General features: G+C 38.8%; 1 protein-coding gene across 7 annotated transcripts in view; it reads right to left on the bottom strand.

The window, feature by feature from the left end:
* Nucleotides 1-16,184, bottom strand: part of PCED1B (PC-esterase domain containing 1B) — a 111,175-nt gene that overhangs the window by 88,043 nt on the left and 6,948 nt on the right. For all 7 annotated transcript variants that reach the window (XM_064490908.1, XM_064490912.1, XM_064490909.1 and 4 more), the window contains exons 2-3: nt 2,627-2,706; nt 899-972 (exon numbers count right to left, since the gene is read on the bottom strand). The gene's annotated coding sequence lies outside the window, so the exon portion shown is untranslated. The remainder of the gene's footprint in view (nt 1-898; nt 973-2,626; nt 2,707-16,184) is intronic.

Below are 16,184 nucleotides of genomic sequence, written 5' to 3'. Positions count from 1 at the left end.
GGCATGGAGGCTCTGCAGTCTTTCCCCACACCTTGTCCTAAGCATCTCTGCCATCTGGCTGTTCCTAAGTTATATCCTTTTATAATAAACAGGTGATTTAATAAGAAAATGTTTCCTTGAGTTCTGTGGGCCGCTCTAGCAAATTAATAGAACCCAAAGAGGGGGTAGTGGGAATCCCCAATCTACAGCGGTGTGTCAGAGCCCTGGTGGCAACCTGGACCTGTGACTGGCATCTGGCATGGAGGAGGGGAGGCCGTCTTGTAGGACTGAGCCCTTAACCTGCAGGATCCGATGCTATATCTCCAGGTAGGTAATGTCAGAATTGAGTTGAAGTGTAGGACCCCCAGATAGTGGTTGAGAACTGCGTGGTGGTTCGGGAAACCCTGTCCCCTGTAGGATCTGGTACTAGAATCCTATTAGGCCCCCCTCAGAGATCTTACACAGAGGGGAGGGGGCAGGATTGACCTCTGTGACTCCCTGGAGGAAGGCTCCAGGCCTCGCCTTAGGGGCCTCGGGTGACAGTCAGCGTGGGCATAGGTCAGTTCAGAGCTGGTGGTTTGCTGATGCTCTGTGACTCTGCCTTACCTCAACGCCAGGTGAGCAGGCTGGCCAGAGCAGTTTCCCATATGAACCCACTTTCCTTCCCAATATGGAACTCGCCCCCTGGGTTACGGTGTCTTCAACACAAGGTTTGCCTGGCAGTTAAAGATTTCATTCCATGAACAGGAAAAAATTACGCAGAAAGGAGAAATACAAGGAATTTATCTGAGACAACAGTTCTTGACTTAAGAAAGAAAAAATGGAAAACACCAACTCTTCTATGTCAGCAATAGGGTGGTCTTTGGGGATTTTTGCGGCAAAGCAGAAAGCGCTCAGACCAGGCGGTCCAAGCACTTACCTTGAGCAATGGGTCTGACACACACAGCTGGGTGGCCTTCCTTGGTGGCGTACCCTCTGGTCCTGTCTCCTCTTCTGCAAAAGGATGAAAGGATATCATGTTCTCTTCCAGACTGAATTTTCTAAGTTTCTAAGTTTTTCAATTAAAAATGATAAAACCTGCTAACTGCATCATTGTTAGGATATTTTTCTACCCTTTACAGGAAGATACAGGGAGTATTTTCCAACACTGACAGGAGTCAAAGTACAAAGTCAACAGACCAGGACCAGGGGGATCCCAGGGTGAGCCAGCTCTAGTGAGATGGAGATGGAGGGAAGGGCCAGAGGCACCTTCCCTCCCCAGGGGTGGCCTTCTGAGTCCCATCTATCCTGTCCTACTTTCCACCACCTTCTGCCTCCAAAACATCTTTTTAGAGTAATTAGAAGAGAATGGGTAAAAGTTGAATACCCTAAGACCTGGGTTTTTTCTCCAGGACTTAACACAATTTTTTAATTTTCTTTTTTTTTTTTAAATTGAAGAATAGTCAGTTTTCAATGTTGTGTCAGTTTCTGGTGTATAGCGTAATAGTTCAGTCATACATATACATACATATATTTGTTTTCATATTCTTTTTCATTATAGGTTACTACAAGACACTGAATATAGTTCCCTGTGCTATATGGTATAAACTTGTTTATTTTATATACAGTAGTTAGTATCTGCAAATCTTGAACTCCCAATTTATCCCTTCCCACTCCCTTCTCCCCCTGGTAACCATAAGTTTGTTTTCTATGTCTGTGAATCTGTTTCTGTTTTGTAAACAAGTTCATTTGTGTCTTTTTTTTAGATTCCACAGTGATATCATATGTTATTTTTCTTTCTCTTTCTGTCTTCACTTAGAATGACGATCTCCAGATCCATCCATGTTGCAGCAAATGGCATTGTTTTATTTTTTATGGCTGAGTAGTATTCCATTGTATAAATATGCCTTTATCCAACTTCTTTATCCAGTCATCTGTCAATGGACATTTAGGTTGTTTCCGTGTCTTGGCTATTGTATATAGTGCTGCCATGAACACTGGGGTGCATGTATCTTTTTGAATTAGAGTTTTCTCTGGATATATGCCCAGGAGTGGGATTGCTGGATCATATCGTAAGTCTATTTTTAGTTTTTTTGGAGACTCTCCATACTGTTTTCCATAATGGCTGCACCAAACTACATTCCCACCAACAGTGTAGGAGGGTTCCCTTTTCTCCACACCCTCTCCAGTATTTATCATTTGTGGACTTTTTAATGATGGCTCTTCTGACTGGTGTGAGGTGATCTTTGCCCCAGTGGGTTAAAGTGAACTTTTGACCCAGGTGTGACCCAGGTCTTTGTAAGTGGATGTTTGTCTGGGGCCCAATAACCACAACATTCAGACGATGACTGGTCCAGGGTGATAATGAAAGTGACAATATAATTCATCCATATTCATTGAGCTCTTACTATATGGCATGCAGTCTTATAAGTACCTTTTATTCAAGCATTTAATGCTCACAACAGTTCTCTAAGTTGGATTTTATTCTCTCCATTTTGCAATTGAGAAAACCTTTAATGTCAGAGGGTGAGCTGCCTTTCCCTGAGTCACACAGCCAGTGAGTGGCAAAGCTGAGCCCAGTATCTGTCTTCGCTTTGTTTTGTTTTCCTTTAGGGGAAGAACCTTAGCTGAACCTACTTTATCATAAGACCAAAGGAGAGAAACTCACGTGTCTGCAGGAAGTAAGAGTCTTCAGCACTGTCCAGAATTCTCATATGGTCCCTCTGGGATCTCAGGGCCTCTCATTACCTGAAATGTGAAAATGGCATAAGTTTAATTATTCATTTTCCATCACCCTTAATGAGGGGATTAACTGCCACGTGAAACGAAAGGAAATAGTCTGACCTTCAGGCTGCCAGGAAGTGATAATTAACTAAAGCCTCCAGTCAGCGCAAAGGGACAAATGAAAGTGTTTTACTGATCTTGATGCAAATGAGCTGTCAGGGTCACTAACTGAAGTCACACAATGGTGCAATGACAATGAGAAAATAAACATATGCTAAACATAGACATGTTTTCTAAATTATGCTTGTTTACAGGTTCTTTAGGAGTTTCCAAACTACTCTGACTCCCTTGATATCTTAGGGTTTCGAGTATGGGTGTGGGGGTGGCGGCAGGACCCTGGCTTGCTGAGAGGACAGGGAGGGGAGGCTGTGTCCTTGGGGGTGGGAGTCCATCCAGTCTCAGATTCGAGGAGCATCAGGCAAGTGGAGGCTAACTTGGAGACCTGTTCATCTCAGCTTCAGGACCAACTGGTTGGTTTTCCAACTGACTTGGTTGATTGGTTGGGCCAAAAGTTACTGTGGGAATGATTCATGGAACCATTCTGCCGCACGGCATGTAAACACAGCCTTCTAATCTAGACCTTCGCTATTAAATTGGTCATAAATAGCTGCGAATTACTACTGTTGTGCAACTCATGACTTCACCATGGCTTCTGGCGGAGCAGATGGGAGCCGCGTTCCAGGCAGTGCTGCTGCAGGTCCCACCTTGTCCTGAGCATCTATCTAATGAGCGCAGCGTGGCAGGTGCCACACAGACGACAAAGCGGCATCCTCCTGGCCCCGTTCTGTTCCAGAATAACACATTTTTCAAAAGGCCATCGAGCCTTGAAAGCCTCACGCACGCTGCATGATACATAAATATATAACTGCCCCAAATATGGCAAAATGAGTCACTATTAATAACTCAAAGAGTCACGGGGATTCAGGCAGTCCAGTTCCTCTGCCAAAAGTTAAGAATGTTTGCTCAGTGCTTTGATTTTTTTTTTTCTTTTAAACTCTGTTCTTGATTTGCTTCAGCACATTTCCTATTTAGATACTCCACCAAGTATATGTCATACTTTATCTGTGACCTTACTAGGACATACCAGAGCGTACAGGACGGGAATAGAAGGCCTTTTAAAGCTATTGGGGCTTTAAAAAATCATGCTCGCCTCACAGACGTTTTCCATTTCTCTCCACCATAGCAACCGTCGCCTTTGCCATATATGCAGAAATCGCAAAAGGGCGAGTGAAGAAACTCGCTGAGTTACTTACATTGATTACAATATTGTATTATTAACCCTTTCTTGAGCATTTCATATCGCCAGACACAGTGCTTTTATACGTCATTGCTAAGCTTTGCATCAGCTCTACTGAGCAGGGTGCTGTTCCCACGTCACAAACCAAGGCTCAGAAGTTAAGTATTTGCCCTGAGCTGACATGCAAGTCTCACACCCAAGTCTCCTCAGCTTGAGCCATGTGAAGCTGCAGGCAGCCAGTGATTTCTGACCAACGTGGCAACGTTATGGTTCCACCTACTACAACAATGTGTTGGCTCCGAAAGGAAACCTAGAATCTCCTCCTGACTTCACAACCATTCATTCAACAGGAAAATTTTCCAATGCAGTACTGGGGTGGGGGTGGGGAGGGTAAAATAATATATTATCTTTCCACTGATTGTTGTTTTTATTACCACAAGTAAAGACATAACGTGAAACCGTACCAAAAAATGGCAAAGCATGTCAAAAATTCTTTATTCTTCTCACTTTCTCTGATATATTCTGTCTGAAAATCTCCACCTGTAATCATGCTCATCAGACTTCTCCAAGCACTGAGATGATTTCTAGTATTTAAAAGCTAGCAATGCTAGGATATAATTTTGATCAACTACGTGTTTTAGCAAGCAGGCAGGCTATGTGTCTACAGCGCATATATATTAAAAAGCTAATTTGGTAAGGGTAATTTAGTTTCTTGGGAATCTCCTGAAAGTCAATAGCACAGTGGCTTAGACAGGAGCCACTATGACAAAGTTAGTCTATGACAAATGATTTCTCCGAGTTGTCTTAGAAACAATTTATAATAAACCTAAATCTTTTTAATTCAGTTTTCTCCACTGATAGAGTTTAGAATGGGAACTATTAAGGCAGCTAATAATAATTACTGCATTTAATACATGACGGCTACTGAATAGTAAATTGTGAAGTCTATAATAACAGGGATGATTAAGTGTCACAAGTTTGGGTCAAAAGAGAAAGAAGAAGAAAAGGGACAATTGGTCTTAAGAGTGAGATTTCAGTTAGGGGAAGAATCTCACTTTACTGAAGAGGAAACTGAGGCAGAAGAAAGCAAATAAATGACAGAGCCATTCAACTCACTGGTGAGACCTCAGTGACAAACATTTAATTCTGTTGACTTCTGAGCTAATGGTTCCCCCTCTAAAATCATAGTTTGGTTCCAAGTAATATTTCATTTCTTCTTATCTACCTCTCTTTTCCTTGAAGACATCTGGAACAAATAACAAGACATGTGCCTAACACATTAATATATTAAAAGGAACTCAATCTCCTAGGCAAGTATCTTTTAAGATGGGATAAACTAGATTCTTTAGATTTGTTGAAACAAGATGATCAAATAATTTTTTTAAGTAAGTTCTTATGGGTCTATTACCAGAATCCAAAGTCTGATTGGCCTTTCTCAGGGTCAGAAAAGATGTCCTTTCTATCTGATCCTTTCTGGATTCTCTGTTCACCTCCTATATGGGAGGCATCAGATTTGAGATACTGGAGGACTGGGTGTGAACTCAAGTTTTTGGCTCAATATCATGAACAAGAATCTGAACCATCACAAAGTTTATGACAGCTTTACCGTATTACTTGGAAACAAATGACAAGACCAAAGGGGAAGACTTGAAATGAAAGAATTCCTAATATCTTTTTAGTATAATGATAAATGAAAGAATTCCTAATATCTTTTTAGTATAATGTTAGACATACAGAGAGAAAAAAGGGGAAACAAGTACATTAACTGATGGACGGATGAGTCAGCTGGTTTCTACGTTAACAATGACTCATTCTGAAAAAATCAGAATGTTTACAAAATAAATCATACTATTGTACCGGGAAAGACAGGCACACAATACTCTGGAGAACCCAACACGCTCAAACATAATTTTCTTTTATTTCCACATGACTTTTTTGAGTGTTCTGAATATTAGTCTTGCCTTGAATGACATGAAAAGGGAAATCAAATGTTAATGATTGTCAGAAAAAGCAGTTCTTTATGCATAAAAATAATTTTTCTAAAAGAGTATTTATGAACAGCCCTGGATTCAAGAGTTTCTATTAATATTCCTTCACTGGCTTAGGTCAAGTCTGAAAAAGGCCCCTTTTCCAAAGAAGTAGTTGAACATTGCACAGGGCAGCTGTTCCTTTGGAACCACTGGGTTTATGCAGTTGCACCCGCATTGACAAAAGTATGTTGTATGCCCTCATTGGCAAGTCAGCTTCCTGACTGGCAGGTAACGGATGCTGGCTTGCAGGCTTATGGGCCAATGTTGGGAGTGCCCAGGTGGATGGGAAGTTGTCCTGGCTCAGAAAATCCCTTTCAAATGCCCCTTTAATCACAGCCTGATGACTCTGACTGGGCCACCTCTATGGCTTCTTTTCCTGGGTTGAGTAAAGGTTAATGCCGCTTTCCTGTCTTCCTCATGCCCTTCAAACAATTCTAGCAGAGCTCACAGTAGTCTAAGGACACGTGGAAGTCCAGAAGGAGTAGCAAAAGGGCAAAGGAAAGTATCTGAATATTAGGCCCCAGTATTCTAAAAACATTCAAGAGAGGTAGAGAAAGAATATGCATTCAATTTACGCATATGACATGTATTCATTCAAATGAATACTATAGTGTTAGCCACTGTACTACGATGCTAAGTGTGCAAAGATGGTGGAGACGTAATCTCTATTTTCAAGCCCTTAAAATTTGATAGAAGAGTTTTGTGTGTGTGTGTGTGTGTGTGTGTGTGTGGAGTGTCGGGGGACAAGGAAAGGTTCATGTGTAATGATGTCATCCTTTAGGCAGAGGAAGAGGTCAGCTCCTGAGATAGTAGAAGGTGCTCTGGGAAGATTCCTAAAATATATTCCAGTATATGTTTATGTATATTCCAAATCTATAAACAATGACAAAAATGATAGCGTGAATTGCTATTCCTTAGTGTCTCATGTTGCCGTCTCACTGCAGTGAGTTTGTAAAATGTTACTGGGAAAATCAGATAATTTGACGGGGTGAACAATTTGCAGATCACTTTCTTTCCTCAAAAGCAGGAGAAGGGCCACACTAAAGCCCTGGGTGCCTGGGGGAGAAGAGAAAGCCATTAGTCAGAGAGACTGTGGGTTGCTGGGAATCAAATCTCACTCTAATTAACTCAAATTAAAAAGAGGAGTTAATTGTAAAGATAAAGCCGCCAATCTTTCAGACATCCAGAAGCAGAAAGCCAAGTCCAGCTTGGACGTTACAGAGACCTAAGCTGGGAACTAGAATCTCAGTGGGTCTCTGTTCTCTGATTCTTTTTTTTTTTTTATTCTCTCCCTCTCTTTTGACTCTTCTCCTTGCTTTTTGAACATCTAATATCTTCCATCTAAAGACTTGGCTTCCTCTGATTATTTATAATTTTGTTTTCAAACAAACTTGGTTGTACTTGACTTTGGTGTGCACTGGTGCCAGCCTCAGCCCGGACAGGACATGAGCTCTGAGTGGGAGTCCACAACCGCTGACTGTTGTTTCTGTCATTTGGCTCAAATTCTTGCGAGAGTTCAATTGTCGTTGTCCACGAGTCTGCTCCTGGTCTATTCAGATTCTCCATCTTTTTTCTCCCTCTACTATAAATTTAACAAAAAGTAAACTGCTGGTTCAGTGGTGGCACTGCCATCACCGTGAATGGGGCCAGGAGAATCTGGGTAAACCGAGGTGACAGAGCCAGATACTGAGGTACTTTTCATTCATTTATTAGTTCATTCATTCATTCAGTTAACCTTCGTAAGCACCTGCTCTGTCTTGTGCTAGATGAGCAGAAGAGCCTTATACACACACTCCAAAAGTTTATTTTATTCATGACTCTTCGGGGTATGTGTTTGTTGGTTTCCCAATGAATACAGTCTAGATGTCACCAGTGAGAATTTCCCAAAATACTCTTGGAATCTATTGTACCTAAAAATTGCTAAAAGTAGACTACTAATAAATATAGATACATAAACAACGGTCATATCTGGTTCTGAAAACTACGCTCAGCTCATTGCCTGGAAAGAAAAACGAAGCAGAAAGACTAAAATAAACATGATATCATCTGCCTCACTTTCTCTTCTGCGTGGCTTTAATGGGAGCTTTCAGTTGGGAGGAAACTTACTATGTTTGCTACAGGCAGATGTTTATGTGTGTTCTGAGTTTTAAAAATACAGATAAGAAGCTATAAAAAGAAGGAAGAGGGTGATCATTTAAGAAGTTGTAATTAAATTGTGTATTTTGAGGGATATATTTTCCATAGCCTGGTTTATCTTTATAGACATATGAGTTATTTTAGGTATTTCGAGATGATACAGATAGAAGACTGAACCAGGCATCAGGGGACTTGAGCTCAAGGTCAGGTGTGTAAGTGTGGGCAAGTCCCCTTCCTCCCATGACCCCCACTTCTTTGTCTTTTTGGCTTATCCATCAAGTTATTCATGGAATCAACTGAGGGTTGAATGTTAACACTCTTTGAAAACTGCAGAACACCATTTAATAAGCATTTGAATTTGACAGAATAAATTCAGTACTTCATTGAAAAATCTGCATTGTTCCCTGACCTCAATACTGAAGTTGTTTTACACAAAGTTACAATCTATTTTTGGTGATTATTTAATCAAAATTCCATCTCAAATATATTTAAACCAGCATAGTTGACTTACATAATGGCTGTGTTGCAAGTTTATTTTTTTTTAAATGCAGGAAGGAATAAAAAACATTGGAACTGGTAAGTAAAGGGATATTTATAAATTACTAGATTGTACAAAACAATAAATGTAATGTCCTTTATAGGATAAAATCTAAGTGGAACTAAAATGCAAAGCAAGAAGAACAGAAGTCCAGAAGGGTAAACAGTTTAAAAGGTTTAGGGGTCTCATTATATCAGAGGAGTGGTAAAAATAATAATTTATATAATTTTGTAATAAATCAAGGATATATGTTGTAATCTCTAGGATAACTACTATCAAATAAGAAACTAATGTATTATTTGCAAGTTACTAGAAAAAATTAAATAATCTTAAATTTTTTAATAATTTAAAAGAGGCAAAAAAGACAGGAAAAGAAACATAAAAGGAAAAAAGGAATATAAAAGAGAAGAGCTTAATAAGAAATGAAAAATAAGATGGTAGCCAGAAACCTAATTATGTCAGGGGTTATACTGAATATAAGTGAACTAAATTTGAAGTAAAAGACTGTGATTATCAGACAAGATTTAAAAAAATTGAACTATGTGCTTTAAATATAATAATAAAGAAATATTTAATGTAACAGGAAAGACAAATATACTATGCAAACACTAACAACACCAAAAAAAGCTTGTGTAACTCTACCAATATCAGGCAATGTGAACTTTAAGGCAAGATATTATTAAGGTAATGAGAGACGGTTTATAACTGTAAATGGGTCAATCCAATAGGAAAATACTGTAACTCTAAGTCTCTATGCATTCAATAGCATTGCTTCTAAATAAACAAAAAGGAAAAACATTCAAATCAACCGTTACACTGGGAGGCATTAACATATCTTTCTCAATAGCTGGTAGAATAAGCCCAAAATAAAAAATCAGTAAGGATATAGAAGATATTAATAGCACAATCAGTAGACCTGATCTAATTGCCATGCATGTCAAACCGCACCTATTCATTTCAAGTGAATGTGGAACATTTATTAAAATCAACATATTGTAATATAAGGAGAGTCTCAATAATTTCAAAGTGTTGAAATCTTTCAGAATGCCTTCTCTGACCACCATGGAATTAAACTAGACATCAACAATGAAGATAGGAAAAAAAAAACTCAATAGCTTAAAAATTAAACAATACACTCTACAGCCACTGTGGAAAACAGTATGGAGATTCCTCAAAAGACTAGGAACAGACTTACCATATGACCCAGGAATCCTGCTCCTGGGCATATATCCAGAAGGAACCCTACTTCAAAATGATACCAGCAACCCAGTGTTCATAGCAGCACTATTTACAATAGCCAAGACATGGAAACAGCCTAAATGTCTATCAACAGATGACTGGATAAAGAAGATGTGGTGTATTTAGACAATGGAATACTACTCAGCCATAAAAACCAACAACATAACGCCATTTGCAACAACATGGATGCTCCTGGAGAATGTCATTCTAAGTGAAGTAAGCCAGAAAGAGAAAAAGAAATACCATATGAGATCGCTCATATGTGGAATCAAAAAACAAACAAACAAACAAACAAAGCATAAATACAAAACAGAAATATACTCATAGACATAGAATACAAACTTGTGGTTGCCAAGGGGGCGGAGGGTGGGAAGGGATAGATGGGATTTCAAAATTGTAGAATAGATAAATAAGATTATACTGTATAGCACAGGGAAATAGACACAAGATCTTATGGTAGCTCACAGAGAAAAAAATGTGACAATGAATATATATATATGTTCATGTATAACTGAAAAATTGTGCTCTACACTGGAATTTGACACAACATTGCAAAATGATTATAAATCAATAAAAAATGTTTAAAGAAACACAAAACAAACAAACAAAAAAACCCCCATACACTCTAAATAATCCATGGGATAAAAGAAAAATAGAAAATATTTTAAACTGAATACTTAAAAAATACACTTCAAAGCTTATGGGAAAAAAACTAAAATGATGCTTAGAAGGAAATATATAGCCTTAAATGCATATAGTAGGGAAAAAAAACTAATAAAAATCAGTTATTTAGGTGCTGATCTCAAGAGGCTAGAAAAGAGCAGCAATCAAACCTAAAGAAATCAAAGATAGAGATAAAAACTGAAATCAAGAAAATAATAATCCAACATATAATACAGAAAAATCAAACAAACCTCAAAACTGGCTCTTTGAAAAGATTAACAAAATGGATAAAACCAAAACTGATTTTTCAAAAAGTTAAAAAAAAAAACAAACACACAAATTAGCAACAACAGCAATGAAAGAGAGGATATCACTGTGGACTGCACAACAAAAGTATTCTAAAAACAACTTCATGGAGATAAATTTGACAATTTGGATGAAATAGACAAATTCTTTGAAAAACACAATTTACCAAAGCTGACAGAAGAAGAAACAGAAAACATGAATAGTTCTGTGTGTATTAAAAATTTGAGCCCATTATTTAAAAATTTTTTCCAAAGAAAAGTCTAGGCCCAGGGAACTGATCAATGCATTTTCCAAAACTTTAAGGAAAAATAATACCCATATAATTCTTCAAGAAGATAAAAACAGGAAGCAGAGCTTCCTAGACTTTTTAAAAAATGAAAACAGCCTAAACTTGATTTAAAAACTCTAACAAGAATTCTAATAAAATTTCAAACTCATCTTTCTCATAAACATTATTAAAAATTCTTAACAAAATATTAGGAAATCAAATCCAGTGATACAGAAAACTGAGTGGCGTTTAGTCTTAGGTGTGCAAGTATGGTTTAACATTCAAAAATCATATATTCAGCTCACCACATTCATAGAAGGGAATAAAATCATATGATCATCTCCAATGCAGAAAAAGTATTGGATAAATTCAACATTCACTTGTAATGAAAACTTTCAGCCAGCTAAGTATAGAAACTTCTTAATGTGATAAAGAATGTCTACAATATACCCACAGCAAACATCATTCTCATTGAGAGTTTGACACCTTCCCCTGGATACTGGGACTGAGTCAAGAATGGCCACTGTAAACACGTTGGCTCAACACTGTTACTCGAGGTCTAGCCAGTGCAAAAGTCATGAGGAAGAAATAAAAGTCATGGAGATTGAACAGGAAGAAATAAAACTGTCATTTCCAGAGAATAGGACCAGGCACACAGAAAATTTTCGAAGAATCTATAGATAAATTGTTAGAATTAATAAGAGAATATAAGAAGGACACTGGATATAAAGTCAACATACAAAAAATGAGTTGCTGTAGATTGAATGTTTGAGTTCCCTCCAAAATTGATATTTTGAAATCTTAACCCCCAGAGTGAAGGTACTAAGAGATAGGACCTTTGGGCTCTGCCCCCATGAGTGGGATGAGTGCTCTTACAAAAAGAGTCTCCAGAGAGACCCCTACCCCTCCCGAACATGAGAACACAGCAGAATGTCACTGTCTATGTATGAAGAAGATGGTCTTCCCCAGACACCAATCTGCCAGCACCTTGATTGTGGACTTCCCAGCTTCCAGAACTGTGAGATATAAATTTATGTTGTCGACAAGCTGCCCAGTGTATGGTCTTTTGTTACAGCAGTCTGAGCTGACTATGACATGAGTCCTATTTGTATATACTGGCAATAAGCAAATAGAATATACAACATTTATGATAGCACCCAAAGCATCAAACACTTAGAAATAAATCTAATGAACTATGTACAGGACCTCTAACTAAAAATTACAAAATATTATTCAGAAAAAATACAGGAGAGCCAAATAAATGGACTTGTTATAGACTGAATGATTCAATATTGTAAAGATATAAGTTCTCGCCAAATTAATATATACTTCTATGAACTCTCAGTCAAAATCCAAGCTGTAAGGTATTTTTTCCCAGAAATTTACAAACCAATTGTAAAATTCATATAGAAATGCAAAAGGCCAGGAACAGCCAAGGCATTCTTGAAGAAGAACAAATATGAAGGACTTACATTATGAGCTATCAGGAACTATTCCTATCAAAACTGTGTAGTACTAGCACAAAAACAGTCACCTATCCAATGGAATAGATCCATGCATATCTGATCACATGATTTATGGCAAAAGTGACCATGTACATTATGCTGTATATCAGAGATTGACGTATTATATCTGACTATACTTCAATTAAAAAAAAATTGGGGGTGGGGAAGTGACCATGTAATTCAGTAGAGAAAAGGGTGGTCTTTTCAATAAATCATGCTGAGACAACTGTATATCACATGGAAAAAAATGTATATTGACTTCTACCTCACATTACATGCAAGAGTCAATTCCAGATATGTCTTGGTCTGTTTGGACGGTTATAAAGAAATATAATAAACTCTGGCATCTGGTGAGGTCCTGCTTCGTCCTTCACAGATGTGTCTTGTCCTCACACGGCAGGATCTCTCTGGGGCCTAATCCCATTCAGGAGGGCTCTGCCTTCATGAACTAGTCACCTCCCAAACGCCCCACCTCCTAATACCATTACCTTGGGGGCTGGGATTTCAACATATGAATTTGGGGGCGGAACACAGATATTCAGACCATAGCAAGCTGGATTGTAGAAATACATTGAACAGTAAAACAATAAAGCTTTTAGAGGAAAACATCTTCATGACCTTGGACGAGGCAATGCTTTTTCAAATAGGAAATAAAAGAGCAAACACAAAAGAAAAAAGAAACGTGATAAACTTGACCATATTACAGCTAAGAACTTCTGTTCACCAAAAGGGAGTAAAACAGCAACCCACAGGGTGGGACAGAATATTAAATACATATACTTATAGATACTTACATAATATATTTGATTAAAAAACACAGATCCAGAATTTATTTAAAAACGACAAACCAGAAAGAAAAAGATGGACAGTTCAGTAGCAATGGCTAGCTCCACGACTTTCTGATAAGTTCTGCACTGTCCATCTACCTCTCTTCTGTGTCATCACCATTTGCCCTGATTTATGATATTCTGCCTCTGCGTACTCTGTGATTGTACTGCTATTGGAAAGAGGAGTGCCTTTAATAGAAAGAGTAATTTTCAGATTGGGGCAGAATCATGACGCCTTTGTATTTTCTCGCATAATTTAAGATTTCACCGATTAATTCCTTGGTGCCTTCAGTCCACGGATGACAGTGTTATCTCCAGCCAACCTGATACGTAACCTTATTGGCAGACAAACCTCTCTTGCGGCAATGGATTTGTCATGCTATAATAGCTTGATACCACTGAACAGTAAATTCATCAAACTAATGGCTCTATTATTTCACACTCAGCAGACACGTTTATGATTACAAATTTGGCTTCCTAAAGCTTTCTTACAGGCAGACTATGATTAGAACCATATCAAGTTCTGATCCACTTGATTTTTGCTCTTTTTTGAATTCGTAGGTAGGCATTCTTTGGGCTTATATTATAAGTCACTCTCCACACATCAAATTAACTCTGGGACATCAAACATATCAAGCTTGGACCTGCCAAGCTGGGCTTTGTTGATGTTACCAAGGTAGTCCATCTGGAGAGCCCACCACTCACCCAGCTTTCCCCCTAGATGCCCTCTACAAAACAAGCAAACAAACAAACACACACATTTGATACTCATCAGGTCAATGTTATTCTGCTTATGAAAATAGAACTAAGGTTCTCAGTGCCTTCCCAGAACAGGGAATTTACGAAAGAGGAATTCAGATGTTCAAGAGTTCTAATAAATATAATTTCTAATAAACGAAAAATTCCACTTTGAGATAAATGTGGACAGCTGCCACAATAGCATGTTTTCCATCATCCTGCTATTTCTGTAAAGCAGGAAATGTCAGTGAGCAGACTCATGCTCCAGCAACTTGTTCAGATTTGTACCTGACCTCTTCAATACAACAGCTTCGAAGGAAAACTTCCTTGGTTTCCTACCATGTATTTCTATCACAATGCAAGCGGCAGCATGTCAAAACTGCTCTCTGAAGAGAATGATTATTATTTTTTTTAATTTTGTCCTCCCCTGGAGTTCAAAAGTCCTTTGGGTATACTCCAGTGTGTACTGAGATTGGCAATCATCTCTCCTAACTAAAGGTCTTCACCCAGGATGCTCCCCACAACCTGCCAGCTTCAAGTCCCCAGGGGCTTCGGGAAGCCCAGGCATGCAGGCAGGTGGGCTCATTTCCATCTGCAGCAGCTGCGAGTACCACAGAGAGCAAGGCAGGGCTGAGCCACCAGCAGGTCCCCCAAATGAGGACCTGCCGTGCTCTGGTACAGCCCGGCTCAGAGGAGCCACATAATTAGTACAAACATCACTGTGGTGAGACACCTCTCCAGCTCTGTTTATTCTGTACGTAAACCTAGCTTCGGTTCCATTAGGTTCAACAAACATTGGTTAAACATCTGTGCTGTATCACATCACGTCCAAGGCACCAGGGCAATAAGGATGAATAACACATGAACAGGACTCACTGCAATACACTTTTATAGCTTTATCGTTCCCCAAGCACTTTGCACATGTCTCATCTCCATCAGTCTCGGGAAATCAAACAGAGCATACATTGGAACTGTATTTCCATTTCACAAATGGGAAAGTTGAGTTTGAAAGTCCGTGTCACCGCCCTAAGTTCTCACAATTAGTTAAAGGAAAGTACTGGCACCGGAACCCAGGGATTTGATTCTTTAGTCAATGCTCCATTTTACCACATTGCTCTTTTTTTTTTTCCCCACACAATGCCATTTGGCATGCAGAGGATGCTTCAGACTCTGCATGTGCCAGGAGAGAGATACCTACTTTTCTTCCGTATAATCCTCCATTTGTGAATGCCGTGGGTAAAACAAGCCACAGGATTTGTATTATCATTGCTTAATTCTAAGAGATCATTTTCATCCCTGACCGTTCAAATAGTTTCGCTTAAATTATGTTTTTATTCACATACAATTCACTTTGTTGAGTCAGCTCCTTGGTCAAGAAATGAGTGAGACCTAAAATTCTGCTGGTATTAGAATATTCAATGCCCAAAGTACATATTTTCGGTTGCAAAAATTTTAGCTCTTGGTTATATCCAATTTGAGACTGAACTATATACCGTCTTATATCCTGTAATTACTATAATAACACTACAAATTCCTAGAGGAGGGCAACCATATCGTGGTTCCGGGAGTGTGGCCAGGACGAACGATATTTGCTGAATGGAATGTAAATTATGACTGACCCTTCTGCTCCCTAATGGGAAGCATTAGAGATGATGGCGGAGCTTGACATCAGAGTGAGACAGGCTTGGGTGAGAGATCTGGTTTCTACTTACTCATCTTGGGCAAGTTATTTAAACCAGTCAAGCCCCACTGCCCTCATTAAAAAATGAGGATGTTAATGGCCATCTCTTAGGGCCCTTGGAAGAATTAGATGAGAAACCCGTTACATAGTGAGAATGAATGTTGAGTCTTATCAAGCGTACTTCCCTAGATCTTTCCAGAGGCCCTTCTGCCTTCCCCTATATGAATGCGACGTTTCCCTTTCACTAGGCCAAACTGAAAGGTCAGAGTTCCAG

This window comes from Camelus dromedarius, chromosome 11 (assembly GCF_036321535.1).
Source record: "Camelus dromedarius isolate mCamDro1 chromosome 11, mCamDro1.pat, whole genome shotgun sequence".
In the NCBI taxonomy this organism is placed as follows: Eukaryota; Metazoa; Chordata; class Mammalia; order Artiodactyla; family Camelidae; genus Camelus; species Camelus dromedarius.
The sequence above is the reverse complement of the archived record's forward strand: the minus strand, read 5'-3'. Positions and strand labels throughout refer to the sequence as shown.